At 41.6% G+C, this 6,533-nt stretch overlaps 1 protein-coding gene across 1 annotated transcript in view; it reads right to left on the reverse strand.

Moving 5' to 3' along the window:
* Positions 1 to 6,533, reverse strand: part of LOC102252596 (chromosome unknown open reading frame, human C3orf58) — a gene marked incomplete at its 5' end in the record, with an annotated part of 38,809 nt that overhangs the window by 7,798 nt on the left and 24,478 nt on the right. The gene's annotated exons all lie outside the window — the stretch shown is intronic.

Raw genomic sequence — 6,533 nt, forward strand, 5'->3', positions numbered from 1 at the left:
GGGCCGGCTGCGGCCAGCTGGGGAAGATGGCCCTGATCGCAGGCCAGGCCTAGGGACCGTACCTGCACACGAATTTCGCGCATCAGGCCTCTAGTCTATATACATAAAAGCCTAAGCGACCATTCAATTGGTAGATATGATGCGCACTGACCACCAGGAGGCAGACGCTCCGACCGGTAGGTTAGCTTCCTGATGGGGTCTGGCCGATGGGGACTGGGCGAGATAGGCTGGACACGCCCTGAAGCCCTCCAGTGGTCCCTCCTGGCCCGATCGTGCATCAGTGGGGTCCCGGATCGTGAGAGGGTGCAGGCCAGGCCGAGGGACCCCACTGGTGCACGAATCCATGCACCAGGTCTCTAGTTATGAATATAATAAGTGTTAGTTACTAAGAAGTGGTGCAGGTTCTAGGGGTGGAATTCAGAGGATTCTGGGAAGTGTCTTTTAACCTACCCCTATCTTAGCAAGGTTTTCTAGCAGATTTTATTATAACTACTGGGAGGATTAACGTCCTAAAACAGAAACCTTCCATGACCATGAACAATTATTTTCAAATTAAATAAAACGATAGGCTTTATCTGAGGTACTTTCTAGTGCTAAAATGCCCACCAACAAAAGGACGGGAAGTAATATTTTAAAGAACTTCTTGGAAAATCATATGACCAGAGGAGGTGTGTTTTATTTGTTTGTTTTATAAATATATTTTTATTGATTTCAGAGAGGAAGTGGGGGGAGAAAGAGAGAGAGAGAGAGAGGGAGAGAAAGAAACACCAATGATTAGAGAGAATCATTGATTGGCTGCCTCCTACACGGCCCCTACAGGGAATCGAGCCTACAACCTGGGCATGTGCCCTTGACCGGACTCAACCCCAGGACCCTTCAGTCCGCAGGCCGATGCTCTAACCACTAAGCAAAACCGGTAGGACAAGGTATGTTTTAAGAGCCATTCCTTCAGCCTAACACCTTTCTTAAATTGGAAAAAAAAATTCTGAGAAAATGATGTTTATACCAGTACTGCAGGGAAAACAACGGAAAACACTGCAGAATAGAAATGTGCCTATTTCTATTGATAAAAATTAAACAATCCATATGTGTTAAGAGAGCTGGAGATGGGGCTTTTCTTCTTGAACTTCTCAAGAAAGTAAGTAATATTAACTTTAGCCTTAGCTTTTATAAAACTGACAAAACTTAACAGTCTTACATTAAAATTTTTATCAACTTTAAAACAAAAAGATTTTAAAAACTCAACAGCATCCAAATAATTACCTATTTTCATTTGTGTTTCGTTTCCATTCTATCAGTACACAACTAGTTTTATATGTAACTTGTTTATTTTTTATTTTAACATCTTCAGTTTTGTGATAAAACACTAATTATATAAATTAAAAATTTAGATATGACAATATGAATCTTTAGATATAGTAGCTAATTGATTTAATTTCTGTTCAGAGAAAATATTTATTGACTCTTCAGCAATTAGGAGAAAACACATTTTTAATCTTATACCTGAGGATTTTTTCTTTTTTTAGGGCATTGTGAAAAGTGAAAGATTGCCTCCTGTCCAATGTGAAGTGCAAAAAACTGTTTGCTAACCACGTTATTTTCAACTTTTCCTCCCAACTTAATTATTTACATGACCTTGAAAATTTAGACAAAATGTTTACAAAAGATTTAACTGTTTCCCAGAAGTATTCATGTATAAAGTCACTGGCATAAAAAATAAAATCACTAAAAATAAGTAAATATATAATATTATATAGTTTTAACATGCAAAAACTAAAACAAAACACTCCTCCATATAATTGTCATGTATTATTCACATGCCATATTGTAAAACAGATACAAACATATCTTTGTGAAAACAAAATGGCCTTTGACAACAGGAAAAAAGGGAACCCTGCCAACATCTGCACATGTACAAATGTCTCCTTGTTTTTGGAGCCTTTCCAACTGGCAAAACAGAGTCAAATATACACTTCATTACCCAAGTCCCAGATAGAAGAGGGTAACATATATGAATAAATGTCACACTGAGCAACTTTATATTCATACTAGAGGCCCAGTGCATGAAATCTGTGCATGGGTAGGGTTCCTAGGCCTGGCTGGTGATCAGGGCCAATCGGGGCCTTCTGGCTGTCGGCCGAGGCCTTTCTTTCAGCTGCCAGCTGGGGGCCTCTCTTCCCCAGCTGCCAGCCGGGGGCTTCCTTCATTCTGCACCACCCCCTGGTGGTCAGCGCACGTCATAGCGAGCGACAGAACTCCCAGTCTCCCAGTCAAACTCCCGCGGGGACACTTTGCATATTAGCCATATATATATATATATATATATATACACACACACACATATATATACACACATACACACACACACACACATATAGATAGTGATTTCTGATAATGTTAACTGAAATCCTGTTACTCCTCATTTTAAGAAGAGCACTACAATTCTTCCATATAGTTTGCTACCTAAATCTTTTGGAAGAATTCTAATAAATGAATTTGCACTACTTGCTCAGATGACAAGAATTTTTCATTGTATAATCAAAATCGCCAGATTTCATTAATGAGAACAGAATTCTACTAAAAACATTGCATGTAGTACAAAGAAAATGCTCAAAGGGAGCCAACATAAGTATAATTACACTAGGGGCCCAGTGCACGAATTTGTGCACCTTGAAAGGAACTGTGGGCTGAGGCTTCGGTGGGCACAGGGGCGGGTCTTGGCCCATCCTCCACACCCCCACCTGGCTCTTCCCACCGCGGCCCTGGTCCCCCGTCTGCCAGCAGCCTTGCTGCCACTGCTGCCACTCCCACACGCTGATGGCGCCGGCCCCACTTGCACCCGCTGACGGCATGGAGTGATTGGGGTCGGAGCCAGCAGTGGGTGTGAGCGGGGCCGGTGCCAGCAGCAGGTGCGAGTGCCAAGTGGGACTGAGGCGCACAGGAGGAAAGAATTTTCAGTAACTACCAGAGGCTCGCCCCGATGACAGCAACAGGCTGTCTGGCACCCCCGCTCACCTGCTCTAACAACCCATCACAGCCTACGCCCACCATGTTCCACACTCTGCCACCTGTTGCTGACGCCCGTCACGTTCCACGCGTGCCCCCTGGTGGTTAGTGGACGTCATAGCGACCAGTTGTTCGGGTGTCCCACCGTTTGGTTTATTTGCATATTAGCCTTTCATTATATAGGATTTAAAACGATCATGGCTTAGCGCTAGCTGGGTGACTCGGTTGGAGTGTCACCCTGTACACCTAGGTTGCCAGTTCAACCCTCGGTCGGGGTGCATATGGAAGGCAACCAATTGATGTTTCTCTCTCCTACCACCTTCCTCTCTCTCTAAAATCAATAAAACATATCCTCAGGTGAGGAGTAAATAAAACACCAAAAAAACAATCCTGACTTAGAACCAAAATTACCATGGTCAGGCAGTTTGAGGCAAAATTTTAAGACTTTATGGCTTGGATTTCTTAAGTATATCGAACAATAAGAAACACAACTTCTTACTTCTGATTACCAAACTCCCACAAGAGTATAAAATACAGTAATAGTATAAGACATTTACTGCAGTCCACACTTTTAAAATTTTAAACCAAGCCCTAACCGGTTTGGTTCAGTGGATAGAGCGTCGGCCTATGGACTAAAGGGTCCCAGGTTCGATTCTGGTCAAGGGCATGTACCTTGGTTGTGGGCACATCCCCAGTAGGGGGTGTGCAGGAGGCAGCTGATCGATGTTTCTCTCTCATCGATGTTTCTAACTCTCTATCCCTCTCCCTTCCACTCTGTAAAAAATCAATAAAATATATATTAAAAAAAAATTTTAAACCAAATCTTACAATCAGATTTTCAAAATAGCTAGAACAGGCACATCGTTTAAAGTAATCTGAAATAAAATGTATTTTAATGAATTTATATTTGAAAAAATATATACAAATACTTTTCTGTCAGGAAGGAGTGTTTAAAGGTAGAATGATTTAAATTATAATTAGATTAGAGGCACTCTAATTAATTGTTCAGGGTTTTTCATCAATTTTGAATGTATGTCATAAAGTATAATATGTAAAGCTTTTTAAACTAAATAATAGTTTAAGATTGTACAACTGCAAGAAACAGTTATAATATTACTGTATTTTAAAAGAAAGCATGTTAAGTATTACTACCAATGCTAATATTAAAAGTGGAAATTTAAGTATTAAGCCAAACATGTTTTACTGCTAAGATCTAAAGAAATATTAAATATCTTCACTGTTAATTTATAAAATAAAAAGTATTTTGAAGCTGAAACAAGATAAATCACCATGTCTAGGTATCTTTTTTTGTTTTTGTTTTAAATAGAAAATCTTAAGTTACTTCTTGGATATCATAAAACTCAAATAATATTAATAACAATAATATATGTATTAACAGCAGCCTAAAAACAAGCTTTCAGGAGCAAATAAACAAAACCACTATGGTCACCTTCAATTCTAAGGGTAAATAAAATGAAGATGACATAAAATATCTATAATCAAGATAAGGAAATTTAGATAATTTTATATTCTTTATGATGTATAATATAAAGTTCTATATTTAAAGGACAATATTGTATACTAGAAGCCCGGTGCATGAAATTCGTGCACTGGGGGGGGGGTGTCCCTCAGCCCAGCCTGCACCCTCTCCAATCTGGGACATCCCTCTCACAATCCGGGACTGCTGGCTCCCAACCACATGCCTGGCTGCCTGCCTGATTGCCCCTAACTGCTTCTGCCTGCAAGCCTGATCACACCCTAACCACTCCCCTGCCAGCCTGATCAATGCCTAACTGCTTCCTTGCCGGCCTGATTGTCCTTCCCTGCAGGCCTGGTCCCCCCCAAATGCCCTCCCCTGCAGGCCTGGTTGCCCCTAACTGCCCTCCCCTGCCGGCCATCTTGTGTGAGGGTGTGATGGTCACTTTGCATATTACCTCTTTATTATATAGCATAAGTAGAATAGTGAACTTAAAAATAAATGGCTACCTTTCAAAGTCCACTTTCACCTCTGCCTCTCACTAGGTGTATAACCCTGGCAAAGTCAAAACTTCTTAGAGCTTAGTATCTTTCTCTGTAAAACGGAAATATCTCTTGTACCAACATATTCATCAGGTAATACAAGGATCAAAGAAAAGAAAGCATAAAATGTTTTTTGTAGATTTAATACTTCTTTATAAAGAATTGCTTACCAAAACATTTTCGTATTTCCTAATTCAATCTGATGAATAAAAAGTCCAGATACTCATCAACAGATGTGCTTACTTTGTTATTACCTACATGAAAAGCATCTATAAATAATGAACTCCTTCTAAATATAGCCAAGAACGATTAAATCAGAAATACATCTTCACTATTCTCTAGCAGTTTCTAATTTACAATGGGATATGTAAATTAGTTACCAAACTTTCACTCAGTGCTCTGAGAAATATACACAGCAACCACAAGTACTAAAAATATAATATTTATAATTTGGCAACACATATACCCATAAATAACAGCATTTAATTTGCTTTTCATTGAATATGTAAACAACACAAAGTAAATCTAAATTCTGAAGTAACCTATCACCTATCTATCATAACAAGTATCATGTTTATGTAATCAATAAAAAGGATGCGAAATCTAATTCTAGAGTCGGAAGGTACCTGAGTTGTAAATCTATTTCAGTGGTCAGCAAACTGTGGCCCCTTGAGTGTGGCTCTTCCACAAAATACCACGTGTGGGCACGCACGTACAGTGCGAATGAAACTGCGTGGCCACACTCAAGGGGCCAAAGAGCCGCATGTGGCTCTCGAGCCGCAGTTTGCGGACCACTGATCTAGTTCAATCTTATCAGCACCATTTAAGTGATTCACCTAAACTCAAGAGCAAAGTCAAGCAAATACAACCTCCTCAGTCCAGGAGTCCCGTTTTAGAAGTTTTCAGAAGCATCTCATATTAAGCAATGCTTCTAGTAGTCTGTGAGAGAACCTCACAAAAACATCTATTATTGCTGCAAAAATAATGTAAGCTTGTTCATCCTAAGTGGAATAAAGCACATAAATTACCTCATGTTTTTTTCACATTTATTATTATTATTACTAGAGGCCCGGTGCACAAAAATTTGTGCACTTGGGGGGGTGGGGAGGGGGGGGGTCCCCCAGCCCGGCCTGTGCCCTCTCGCAGTCTGGGACCCCTCGGGAGATAACGACCTGCTGGCTTAGGCCTGCTCCCAGGTGGCAGAGGGCACGTCCAATCCCTAGGTGCAGCCCCTGGTCAGGCTCAGAGCAGGGCCGATTGGGGAGTTGGGGCGCCGCCCTGTCATGCACAGAGCAGGGCGGATCGGGAGGTTGCGATGCCACCCTCACTCACACTCAGGGTAGGGCCGATTGGGGGGTTGGGGCACCGCCCCCTCTCACACTCAAGGCAGGGTCAATGGGGAGGTTGCGGCGACACCCCCTGTCATGCACAGAGCAGGGCCAATCAGGGGGGTTGGGGCTCCATACCCTGTCACACACAGAACAGGGTCAATCAGGGGGTTGGGGAGC

This window comes from Myotis brandtii, unplaced genomic scaffold (assembly GCF_000412655.1).
Source record: "Myotis brandtii unplaced genomic scaffold, ASM41265v1 scaffold210, whole genome shotgun sequence".
Classification (NCBI taxonomy): Eukaryota; Metazoa; Chordata; class Mammalia; order Chiroptera; family Vespertilionidae; genus Myotis; species Myotis brandtii.